A 12,941-nucleotide genomic window follows, 5' to 3' on the forward strand; every position below is an offset into this window, starting at 1 on the left:
GTGGAGAGCACAAAGTTCCCTAGAGTCCACTAATGAAGCAATTTATCCTGGACACATAACATCTCCTCACTTGTCAGGAAAGAAAAACACCAATTGTACTTCCTGAGAAGGCTTAGGCTTAGGTGGACAAGGCTACTGGCCACCATCTGTCAACTTTCTATAGGAGCTCTATCAAGAGCATCCTGGCCAACTGTATCACAGTCTGGTACAGTTCCTTGGAGCAGGAGGTCAATCCACAGGACTATAAAAGTTGCAGAGAAGATCACTGGGGTGGCCCTCTCCCCCCCACCACCACCCCCATCTCCCCCAGATTACCAGGATCATTGTTTAAAGACAGCTAGCAAAATCTGTGAGGACTCCTTCCACCCTGTACACAGCATCTTCGAGATAGTCCTGTCAAGAAAAGATACAAAGTATTAGAGCCAGATCCACCAAGGTGAGGAATAGCTTCTTCCCAGATGCAGTGAGACTTCTGAATGATTGCTGAACTGCTAAAACAACTCCCTGTGACTCTACTATTTATTAATGATATTTGTTTTTAATATATGTATATAAGATGTAAATTTATTCTGCTACTTCTAAATATATCTATAGTTTGTCTGTATTCATGTTATGTCTATATGTGCATTTGCACTGTTTTTGCACTGTGGACAGGAGAACATTATTTTGCCGGGTTATATGGGTACAATTGGATGATAAATAAACTTCAACTTTATGCATTTTGAAACCTCTAGCACCTCCTCTTCTGTAACATGGACTCTCTTTAAAATATCTGTGTATTTCCCAAAGTTTTCTCGCCTCCAGGTCTTTCTCCCTGGTAAATATAGATGAGAAATACTCACTTGGGACTTCACACATCTCCTGTGGTTCCATGCATGACTTTGGTCAAACTCACATGATAACATAGAGTTAGTAACGTAATTCCTACTTTCCCCGAGAAAGTTTAAAAAAGAGTAAAAATATTACAAAAGTTTAAAAAGACAATGAAAGAAACTGTCGGAAGAGTTGGAGAAAAGAATAGGATGCCACCAAAGAAGAAAAAACTTGTTAGAGCACTGGAGCCTGAAAAAGAAAAGGACAAGGAAAAAGAAATAAGGCCTACCTCAAAGAAGGAGCCTGGAGCTGTTCAGAAGCTAGTCATCCATAGTTAACACCAGGGAGTTGGAGAGACCTTGAACTCCTTCACTAAGGGTCTCACCCGACAATGGCTACTGGCAACTGAAGAAGAACATCTACTGCGCAGGCAAGAAAAAAGAAAGGACACAATTTAAAAAAAATATCCTGAACTTGACAGCTCTGGGGGAAGAACCAAGTGAAGATCTAATAGAGGTAGAAGTTGAATAAGATACAGAACAAAGAGTCAGGGAGGTTGGTAAAGAAACATTATTGGCTTCAGAGGCCAAAATGTATATGGGTATCCTGCAGTTTTCTCTGGAAGAATCATTGCAGCAGACTCTTAAAGTCATACCTGATAAAGTGGCAAACTAGAGATGTGACTGGTCAGGTGCAAAATACCTTAAAGCAAATGGATAAGAGATTAGAAGTTATGGAAGAAAGAATAAAAGGAAATGAATTGGAAATACAGCAATTAGAAGACCAGGTGAAAAATTTGCAAACAAAATCAAAAATAATGAAGGATAATTTTAGTCAGAAAATGGACATTTTGGAAAATTACAGTCGAAGAAATAACATCAAGATTATGGGTGACGAAGGTCAGGATATGAAAGAATTTTTACAAAATTGGATACCGTAAGTACTGGGAATGGAAGAGTTTAAAGGAGACATTGAAATTGAAAGAGCACATAGAGCTTTAAGACCAAAACCGCAAGAAGATCAAAACCCTCGTCCAATATTGGTTAATTTCCTTCACTATGAGGTGAGAAAAAATGTTAGAATTAACAGCAAAGCAAGTGAAGGCAAGACAAGCCCCGATGATCTACAATGGATACAAGATCTTCTTTTCCCTGGATATAAATTTTGAACTGTTGTAAAAGAGAAAGGATTTTAATGTAGTTAAATATGTTTTGTAGAAGGGATATGCATTTGTTTTGAGATATCCTGCTATATTGAAAATTTTCTTTGATGATAAGCATTTTTTTTTCATATCCTGATGAAGCCAAAGTAACCTGTTAAGATTAGAAGTAAGGGGTGAGGAGGTATGCTGTATGGTTTGATAGTAAAACTGGAAGATTATGTGTTTATTTGACTTTTCTTTAATTATAAGGGAAGGGAGTTAAGATAATATTAATAGGTAGTTTAACTGAAGATATGTGTAAAAGCTGGTCAGTATAAGATTCGGAGGGGGTGGGTGGTGGGGCAAAGGGAATGTTTGCTGGCTGCCACTCCGATAAATAAGAGTGATAAAAAGGGTATGTTTTTTGCATACACCTTTTTTGGGGAATTCTATCACTTCTTGTTTCTTAATTTTTCTATTTTCTACACATTTATTGGTATAATAGATCTAATAAAGTATAATGCCTTTGTTATGTTAAAGAGGGATTTAGAGAATGAAGGCTGGATGAGTAGGGGGTTAATTTGATTAAAAATGATTGGGAAGATTAACTTTGAGTTTTAATATTAATGGGATACAAAATCATAAAATGCAAAAAAAATTGGTATTTATGAAAAAATAGATATAGCTTTTTTTTACAAGAAACCATTTAGTGGAGAAAGAATTAGATAAATTACAAAGGAATTGGGTAGTAAAGTAGTAGCAGCCTCATTTAATTCCAAGGCTCGAGGAGTTGCAGTATTGATAAATAAAAACCTACCAGTAAAAATTTTAAGTGTAGAAAAGGACATGGCAGCAAGGTGTGTTATGGTAGAAGGTCAAATATACTCAGGAAATTGGACCTTCTCTTCCATCTGGGAATGTGACGAAGGCGTACTGAGGGTTTGCGTGCCTCAACTCCACCTGATCCACCAGCGGGTCCGCTTTGTGGGGTCTGCAGTGCTTCCAGAGGAGAACAGGTCCCAGTGTCATCATCCATTTAGGCAGCACTGTGCCCGTCATGGCTTTCCTTGTGAAAAAGATACGTTCATGTGGGGTCATGTTAGTGGCAGTACACAACAAAGAATGTATAGAGTGTAGGGCTTCTGGCAACACTTCTTGCCATCTAGTAACAGGCAGATTTTTTGCTTTTAAGGTCAAGAGGACCGTTTTCCAGATAGTGGCATTTTCCCTTTCGACTTGTCCATTCCCTCTGGGATTGTAACTTGTAATGCGGCTGGTAGAAATCTCTCTCTTGTGCAGGTACTGCTGTACTTCTGCGCTCATGAACGCAGCTCCCCTGTCTGTGTGTATGTAGTTCAGGTACCCAAATATGCTGAAGATGGGTTGGAGGCATTTTATAACAGTGGCTGCTGATACATCAGAACACGGGATTGCGAAGGGGAAACGGGAATATTCATCTATTATGTTTAGGAAATAGACATTTCTATTATTGGATGGGAGCGGGCCTTTAAAATCAAGACTGAGGTGCTCAAAAGGTTTGGTAGCTTTTATCAGGGTGGCTTTGTCTGGCCGGTAAAATTGCGGTTTGCATTCCGCACAGATGGGGCAACCCTTGTTAACTGAGCTCACTTCCTCTACCGAAAATGGGAGGTTTTGGGTTTTAATGAAGTGAAACAGTCTAGCGACCCCTGGGTGGCCCAGCTCATTGCAAGCTCTGCAACTGGGACGTGTGGTTAAAGATGGCACAAGTGCCTATGGACAGCACGTCCGGGGGCTTGTTGAGTCTCCTGGGGTGGTATAGAATGTCATAGTTAAATGTAGACAATTCTATCCGCCAGCGCAGGATTTTGTCGTTCTTAATTCTCCCCCTGTTCTGGTTATCGAACATAAAAGCCACAGACCGTTGGTCTGTGACGATGGTGAAGTGTTTGCCCGCCAAATAATGTCGCCAGTGCCTTACTGTTTCGACAATGGCTAGGGCCTACTTCTCTACTGCTGAGTGTCTTACTTCTGACCCCTGTAGGGTTCATGAGTAAAAGGCCACTGGTCATCCATCTTGGTTTAGGGTCGCTGCCAGAGCCACATTGGATGCATCCATTACTACTTGAAATGGGATCAACTCATCTATGGATTGCATGGTAGCTTTAGCGATATGGTCCCTGAATGGTCTGGTGACTGCTGGGCACAGTGGGAAAACTGATGCTTTTATAAGTGGACGGGCCCTGTTGGCGTAGTTGGGGACCCATTGGGCGTAGTAAACAAACAGTCTCAAACACTTTTTTAGTGCTTTCAGCGTGTGTGGCACTGGGAGGTCTAGGAGAGGGGGCATAAGGGCTGGGTCTGGGCTGATTTCCCCGTTCTGCACTATGTATCCCAGGATTGGCAACTTCCCAGTGCTAAAGATGCTTTTGTCTCTGTTGTATGTTAGTTTCCTTTCCCCGGCTGCCTGGAAGATCCTCCTGAGTGTGGCCACAGATTGTCATGTTGTCTAAGTAGGGGAACACCGCTTTCATTTGGAACTCATCTACTATTCAGTCCATTTCTCTCTGAAAAAGGGACACTCCATTGATGACACCGAAGAGAAGTCCCAGAAATTGATACAGCCTGCCGAGTTGGTGGTATGCTGCCTTCAGGTCGATGGTGGAGAACACCTTATACTGCGCAATGTTGTTGACCATGTCTGCTATGTGTGGCAGGGGGTAGGTATCTAGTTGGGTAAATTTGTTGATTGTCTGGCTGTAATCCACTACCATGCGCAGTTTTTCTCCTGACTTTACTACAACCACCTGGGCTCTCCAGGGGCTGGAGCTCTGTATTACGATGCACTCCTGTAGTAGCCTGCAGACCTCTGTCCTAATGAAGGCTCTATCCCTCGGGCTGTACCTCCTCCTCTTTGTGGCTATTGGTGTGCATTCTGGGGTCAGGTGTGTGAACAGTGGAGGGGGTTCTATGCTCAGGACAGACAGGCTGCAGTGTTATTTCTTCGTAAGGCGTAGTGGGGGGGTGAGGCGCATTGTGCACTATTGCAATGCTTTCTAACTGGCACTGAAAATCTAACCCCAATAGTACCAGGGCACAGATGTCAGGGAGTACTAATAATTTGAACCCTTCGTATTTTGTGCCCTGGATTTCTAGAGTAACCCTGCAAAACTGTTTTACCTCAGCCGCAAGGCTGCTGATTGCTAACAGAATCCGGTGCTCACTCGGGCGTGTGGGGAGGGCAAGGTGGTTGACTAACCCCTGGTCAACAAAAGCAATTTACCCTCACATCATTAATTTTGATGCACACAGTGGCTTCAGATAAATTGTGTGGACTCACCTGATTCATGCGTAGGGAAGCAAGTCTTGCGTGTCCTTTGTGTCCTTCCATCCAATAATACTCGGCGTCATAGTCATCTCCTGAAGACTGTGTCCTCTGCTTTGTAGCATGTGTCCAAGATGGCCGGCTGCACATGGCATTCTTCTTCTTCTCTTTGTCTGTGGAGAAAGAAGAGCTTTCCTGCCTCTTATTAGCATGAGAATGGGCCTTGGTTGGGGCCTTGGGGCTCCTGCAGACTTTTGCATAATGCCCACGTTTTCCACTGTTGGAACAGATATTTTCTCTGGAGGGCTCTGGGGTGCTTTCTTTGTCCACAGAAAAAGCACTTGGGGCCCTCAAGGTGTGCTGCTGCTGTGAATTCCTTTGAGGCAGCATACTTTTCTTTTCGTGGGGCTAGAGAGTCCAGCAGTGTGACGTTTGTCCCAGCCCCAGGGTCCTGTGAATACTCATCCAATTCTTTCCTGGCGTTTTCTAAAGCTTCTGCAATAGTCTCTGCCTCATCTAACTCCACCATTCCTTTCTCCAGCAATCGATGTCTCGTCTCAGTGGACCGTATGCCGGCCATAATTCTATCCCTAATAAGGTCCTCTGCATACTCCTGAGCTGATACTGCTTTAAAGTTGCAGCCTCTCACTAGTTCTTTCAAAGAGAGTATAAAGTCTCTGGCAGACTCCCCTAATTGTTGTGACCTGGTCATGAGTCTGTACCAGGAGTGGAGTTCACTATGCCCTTTACTGTAATGCCTCTGTAAAATGCTCATTGCCTCTTGGTAGGACCTGGCATCCTTTATAAGGGAGTAGGGTGGTCTCCCAGCTGCGCTAACAGCAGCATTAATAGCTCTTTATCCAACGCCTCCACATAATTCAGAAAGCATCTCTGCCAGCGGCTGAAGTGCGTGCCAGCTCCGGGATTTCTGGGGTCGAGCTCCAGCCTGTCTAGTCGCAGTACATGGCTAAGGCGGAGTCACTGGTCCCTTAGGTAATGTGGGGGCACCCCAGGGGTCGTTTCCGGTCTCCACGTGGTCTCTGGCTCTAGGTATAGCAAGGGTGGACCCTGAGGTACTGGGAGCTGCTGGTAGAGCATCTGTGGGGCTTGTATCTGCTGGAGGAGTAACCTGGGTGCTTGGTGCTGTTGGGTGAGTCTCTGGCTTTGGGATGTTTGCAGTGGGCTTAGGGGGGATCCCAGCGGTAGCGTCAGGTCTCTGTGGTACTGGGGAAACTGCTGCTGGGGGTGTGATGGAGCGGTGTCTACTTTCCCTGGCTCTGGAGTGGTCAGGAATTCTGCACATATGTGGCAATTGGGAATACGACTTGTGGAGATCCTTCCACCCCCGCTTGTAGTGGCCCCTTTCTGATCGGACCGGGGTTTAGGGTCAGCGGCGCCTGTACCGGCGAACCCACGGGCAGCCAGGGCTCTTGGCCATTTCTTACCTGCCCTATCGTTTTTTTAAATAAAAGAAATAAACATCCTTGCACAGGGGCCATGCTAATCTTCTCTGTATCGTTCCAATTTTAGTATATGTGCTGCTGAAGCGAGCACTGCCCTATCGTACTTCTGTGGTCTTCCCTGCATTCCACCACGATTGCAGTACAGCTGTCCCTCACCGTCTCTGTCCTTGGATACACGTGCATGCTGGTCGTCCCCGGATTCCATTCCTCAGGAAGATTCTCCAGGTGGTCGGGAATGCGCGTTAGAGCAGAAGCAGCTTCCATCCTAGTAGCTATGATATTAGTTTATTAAACTGTTCTGACAATAACCACCCCAGCAGAGCGAGTATAAGAAAGCTTTAATAAACTAATATGTACACTAAGAGGTCTTGTCTCTCTGCAAGACAAACCTGGAAGGCTAGACTGTAGCTCTGGACTGCTTTATATACAAGGTCACTGGGATGACCCCTAGTGACCTAGTGGTGTAATTACATATCACCACATGACCATGAAAGACATTTACAACATTTAATGCAGGCGAAAGGCAATAAACATTGAGATGGGCTCCACACACCCTCAAGTAATCTGTTCTCCCTTCTACCATCTGGTAGGGGGTACCATAGCACTTGGACCCTTATGTCCAGGTGGGCAAAAGAATGACGTGACATTCAATTAAAATGAGCCTTTTCTCGTTCCATTGTTCCATAGTGAGTGAAAGTGAGGAAGTGTCTAATGAAGAGGAAGTGTCTAATGAAATAGCCTTCACTAATTTGAGCTTCATTACTGGCCACATTATTGGCTCTTTTGCTAACATTTGAACCATTAGAGGCTACCTTTAGTGACTATATGCCAGCATCATGTGTTCAGGCAACCTTCATTAGAGTACATTTTCTCCGATTAGTGCTTAGCTGCAAAGGCGAAATGAAAATATCAAATGCATTAACTTTCTAAAAATACATCTCACTTGATTATTCCATGATTTTGTGAACAGGACATGTTACAGCATTTTGTTTTAATATCAGGATGTGCTATAAGGTATCATTTGAGAATTTCATGAGCTGATTTCTTTATCAGTGAAATAATTGAATGTTTAATGATCTAATCAATGTTACCTGCTCTAGTCTTATGCTCTAAAATGTCATGTAATGGGCACAATCACAAAATATCCATGCGCTATAATATTTATTGAAATCACCCAGTTTTGTTGGTAAAATGCATTCTGACAAATGGAATACAGGTACACAATCCTTTATCCGGAATCCTTGGGGGACAGTGTGTTCCGAATTTCGGATTTTTCCAGATTTTAGAGCAAAAGCCAACTGTTCCAGATTTAGGCCCTCCCGAATTGTGCTGCCGTATTCACCCCCACCACTTCCAGTCACGCTGCCGTCTCGCCCCCCCTCACCCGCCCGAGTCGCACTGTCATCTCCCCCCCTCACCCGCATGAGTCGTGCTGCCCTCTCTTCTTCTCCACCCCCCCCCCCCACCCCTTGCCAGTTTTTGGAGCTTTCCAGATAAAGGATTGTGTACCTGTACTCATTTGAGGACTCTTTATATTTGCAGAAGAGAAAAGGAGTTAAGAATGAACTTGCCTTCTGGTTTTGTGGCTCTCAGATGGCTAATGGGGCTGCAGACTCTACCATATATGGGTAGGATGAGGAGAAGGTGCTGATGTCCAAGTAAGTGCCCTCCTACCACCACTTAAATGGAACTTCTGTGTGTTCCCAATGCATGTGCTTGAAGTCCTCGATAGCATCCCAGTTCTTTTCTCTCCTCTTTGTGTGATCATGAACAAGGGATTCCCAAGAGTCAATGGGGGGGTTTAACATTTCATCAACTAAACACAATTTGCTATGGAACTCAGAGGGTGAAGCAGCATCAGTAAGAGAATAAGAATCATCAAAATTTCGAGCCAAAGGCCTTCAAAAGATTCTTGATGAACAAATTTGGCCCGAAATGTTATTAGATCTTTTCATCCCACGGATGCCACTTGACTGACTGAATTCCTCCAGCAGATTGTGTTTAGCTTCAGATTCCAGCATCTGGAGTCTCTTGTGTGTTTCCATTTTGCATTTCTTCAGGTTGGTTTTGAACACGCTATTGTAGTCTTTTCCTCTCTTCACCCAATAATTGCCTGTGAATGTAGCTGAGTGCTTCAGTAGTTAACTTGGGAGAGGAAATTGACTTTGGTTTATCAAAATCATCAAAGTTCAGATTTATTGTTTTAGTGCACATACATGACAAACAACCCTGAGATTCTTCTTCCTGCTGGCCAAGCAGAAATTCCTCTTCTCAGTAGTGCAAAAAACAGAAATGAAGAAAAGATGTATACAAGCAGTCCCCAGGTTATGAACAAAATCTCTTCCTAAGTCAATCTTTAAGTCTAATTTGCTGGTAATACAGACAGGATCTTACGGTTCTTATTTACCATCAGTTTGTTCAATGTTTGTCTTAGTATATAGTGTATATTTTACCTTCCTATTCATATAAAACTACTGGACCCAATTTCTTGAAGTAGGCACCAAGAGAGGTTTGTCCAGAGCTTTTCTTTTTCTCATCATAAATGGTCTTCTCATCATCGCTGATTCAGTGAGACAAAACGCTTCAACTAACTCTTTTGTCAAAATTTTTTTGTTTCTGGAGTTTTTAGGTTCCTCAAATGCTATCGCCTGCTGCTCTCGTGCCATAAGGTCTTAATTGGTCAGTTCCTCAGCATGGGAGTCGAGTAACTCTACGAAATCATTTTCAGCTGTAACTGTAGCTGATTCCCAATATCAACCACAGCTTGCTTGGCTTTGGCGATGTCGTCAGCTGTTGATCCTTGAAAAGCATGCCCAAATTGGAGGCACAATTTGTTCCACACTCCTTTCATATTTGACTGCTTCACTTCATCCCAAGAATTGATGGCACCATAGATATTATAGTTCCTCCAGAATTCCCTTAAACTCATCACATCATCTTGGGTAACCCTGACTGCTTGTGAGAAGGTCTGCTGTAAATAACAGGCCTTAAAGAAGGCTATGACTCCCTGATCCATTGGCCGAAGTATTGATGTGGTGTTGGGGGGTTAAAGATAGAACCTCTACAATGGGGTGAAGGCCATTTAAAGTGGTTAGCTGTCCAGGTGCATTGTCAAGTACAAGGAGAATCTTGAAAGAAATTTTCCTGGCCAAACAATAACATTCAACAGCAGGAACAAAAATAGTTCAAAAACTAGTCTTCACAAATGTCAATTGTAACCCAAGCCTTTGCATTTGCCTTCCAAATAACATGCAGCTTTTAAATCATTGAAAAAGCTTTGAGCCTTTTCTTATGCTAATGTAAGGCTTACAGACATATTACCATGATTTTGATCATCTAACCAAATTATCAAGAGCCTTTCCATTTCAATAACTAAACCACTGTGTTGCTTAGTAATAATTGTATCTTCCATCAGGGCTGTGCCTTTCTCATGCTCCATTATTCTCACTTTATCCTTTAAAATTGTTCCGATCGTTGACCAACTGTAGCCTCATGTTTTTCCAATGACCGATGACATTTCATCTCTTTCCGATTGTTTATTATTTCCACTTGATTTTCAATTTTGATCGTTTTCCTTTTTTTGATGCTTCACCAGCACTTGTATCAGATTTATGCTTTGGAGGCATGATTACAAGGGTAAATAAGAGAAAATTTTAAGCCAAATGCAAAGTTACAGACTCAATACAGTGTTAACAGCAATGTGAATCGACTTAAAATGGCAGACAGTGTTCACCTTCCTCAAGTCAACAAACCACTGAAGCCATGTATAGTCTGTTCATAAGTGCGATTTGTCCATAAGTTGGACATTCTTGATGCGGGGGCTTAATGTACAAAAGAGAGAAATGTAAACAATAAAAGAAATGTAAACAAACTGACTGTGATACAGGGAAAAAAATCAGTTATAATGTGCAAAGTAAGAGCTCTTAAATGAGTCTCTTGTTGTGAGGAGTCTAATCAAGGAGGGGTAGCGACTGTAACTGAATCTGGTGGCACGAGCCTTGTGGTACCTATACCTCTTTCTTGATGACAGGAGTAAGAACAGCTTGATGATTGCTGCTATTCTCTGATGCCAGCATTCCATGTAGATTTTCTTGATAGTGGGAGAGTTTTGCCCGTGATGTAATAGGCTCCGTTCACTACCTTTTGCAAGGCTTTCCACTCAGAGGTATTGGCACTCCATACCAGGCCATGATGTATGTTTTAACGAAGGAGGGTGGCACAATTTCAGTGCTTACCATAGGAGCTATTTTCCCTAGATATGCCACTGCAAATCTGTAGACGTTGGCCAAGGATTTTGAAGTAATACCCAATGTAGTGTGCGTCGAAAGAACCAAAGACTTGTTGATCCAAGCCAAGGCTTTTATAAACTAAAAGACTGGAGCATATCACAAGTAGGTCGACCAGTCCAGGATGACCTGGTCTGGCGAGGAGCAATCCTTTAAGACCTGCCAGTAGGTGTGGCTACACTCTCAGCCAATCACAGTCATCCTACACGACCATCTGTACATATGTACATATACACATTGGTGATAGAAGCTGTACTATCACACCCAACCTCTGCAAACTCCTGAAGAAGTAGAGGAGCTGACGTGCCTTCTTCACAATAACATTCGTTTGTTGGTTCCAGGGTTGATAGTAATCAGTTGTATTGTTAAATCATAAATCATTTGTACACCATAAAAGTATTGTAAACCAATACAAGAAGGCATTCATTGGTGTTTCTGAAATTATTTGATTTCTTTATGCTGTGCTATGTCAGTCTTGGAAAGCCAACTGATAAGGTCAACAAACATGACCTGAAGTGTGTTTGGAACTGAAAGTTGCATTTGTTTTGCTTCCTTTCTTGATGAGTATTATATTGTTGTTTTGTCAGGGGCAGTGACCTCTATTTTTATGAATGTGTATCGCATACTGACCACTTTCTCTTATTTCTTGGCCACGGCAATATTTGCTCAAAAATATCATTACTTTAATAACTTTATTCCCTGGCTTTGTAGGGTGCTATTATCTGAAGCATTACAACAAGCTCTTGCTGGATAGTCGATTTGGTTCCCTAACTGTTAAGTAACCAAATACAATTAAGGTTAAACATGGATATTTACATCTGACTTTACGATTGGTATACAGTGAATCCTATCTTGGTCAGGCAATATCTGAATGCAGAAGGGATGATCCTGTTGCTTACAGGTGAGTAGCCATTTAGGAAGGGAGGAGGTTAGGCAGAGAAATTGCCTTAAAAGCTGAGTGCATCATTTTTGAGTCAAAAGCTGCAAAGATAGAGGGAGAAATCAGCAAAGTGAATTTCAGTGGCACTGAAATGTTAAAAAATACACAATAAAGTTAAGGCTTAGAATCAGGTAGAATTAAGAGACCAAGATCTCTTGATGGTCTTTGATAATTTTGCATGATGCTTTTAAAAAAGTGCTGCAACTGACTGTGTCCAATGAATTGTGGGGAGGTTAAGGAAGTGGCAGTGGAAACACAATGGTCACAATACTATGTCTCTTAGTATATGAGACCGGCACCTGTTCCCAGAAACTGTGCTGACCATCTCCGCCTGTGAGATCTGAAAGTTGGAACAATTGACACTAGAAAGTCTCCAATGTTATTTTATTCCTGTCTGATTTATAAAATGCCTCTCCTTCCTTTGACAAAAGAAGAAACAATATTTACAGGACTGCTTTGAGACCATGGACTGGAGCAGTTTCAGGGAGGTGGCCACCTACAATGGCTATGTAAACACATGAGCAAGTGCGTCAAGGATCTCATGGAGATCAAATGCCTCACAACTAGGGCTAACCAGAAACTATGTTTGGATGCAGAGGTCCAGCACTTCTCAGACCTCAAGATGCTGCCTTCAGGACAGGGGAAAAGATGACACTAATATTAGCCAGGGCTGCATTCTCCCATGCATTCTGGAAGGCAAAGCTTGGGGACACAGAAGATACAAAGTCAGCTGTGCAACTTCAGCAACACAAGGCACATATAGCAAGACCATAAAAGACCACAGGACATATTTTGTGAGTCAAAGACACCTCCCTTCTAGGTAGACTAAGTACCTTCCATGTACTGTTTGATGAGAAGAACAGGCTGACATCAAAGAAGCTCTGTCTCCCCCGGATAAATGGGCCCATTGCATAGCCACAGCTGAGATGTGGAGAACCTTATCCAAGTGAATCCACACAAAGCAGCGGGACAAGACAACATACCAGTCAGGTAC

The 12,941-nt window shown here is 42.7% G+C and overlaps 1 long non-coding RNA gene and 1 other non-coding gene across 2 annotated transcripts in view; one reads left to right on the forward strand and one right to left on the reverse strand.

Moving 5' to 3' along the window:
- Window positions 1-12,941, forward strand: part of LOC138762753 (uncharacterized) — an 87,198-nt gene that overhangs the window by 12,348 nt on the left and 61,909 nt on the right. The window lies entirely within an intron of this gene.
- Window positions 6,705-6,812, reverse strand: LOC138765599 (U6 spliceosomal RNA). Its single transcript, XR_011358593.1, has one exon. It is a non-coding gene; the product is annotated as a U6 spliceosomal RNA (small nuclear RNA).

The sequence above is a fragment of the Narcine bancroftii genome, chromosome 5 (genome assembly GCF_036971445.1).
Source record: "Narcine bancroftii isolate sNarBan1 chromosome 5, sNarBan1.hap1, whole genome shotgun sequence".
NCBI lineage: Eukaryota > Metazoa > Chordata > Chondrichthyes > Torpediniformes > Narcinidae > Narcine > Narcine bancroftii.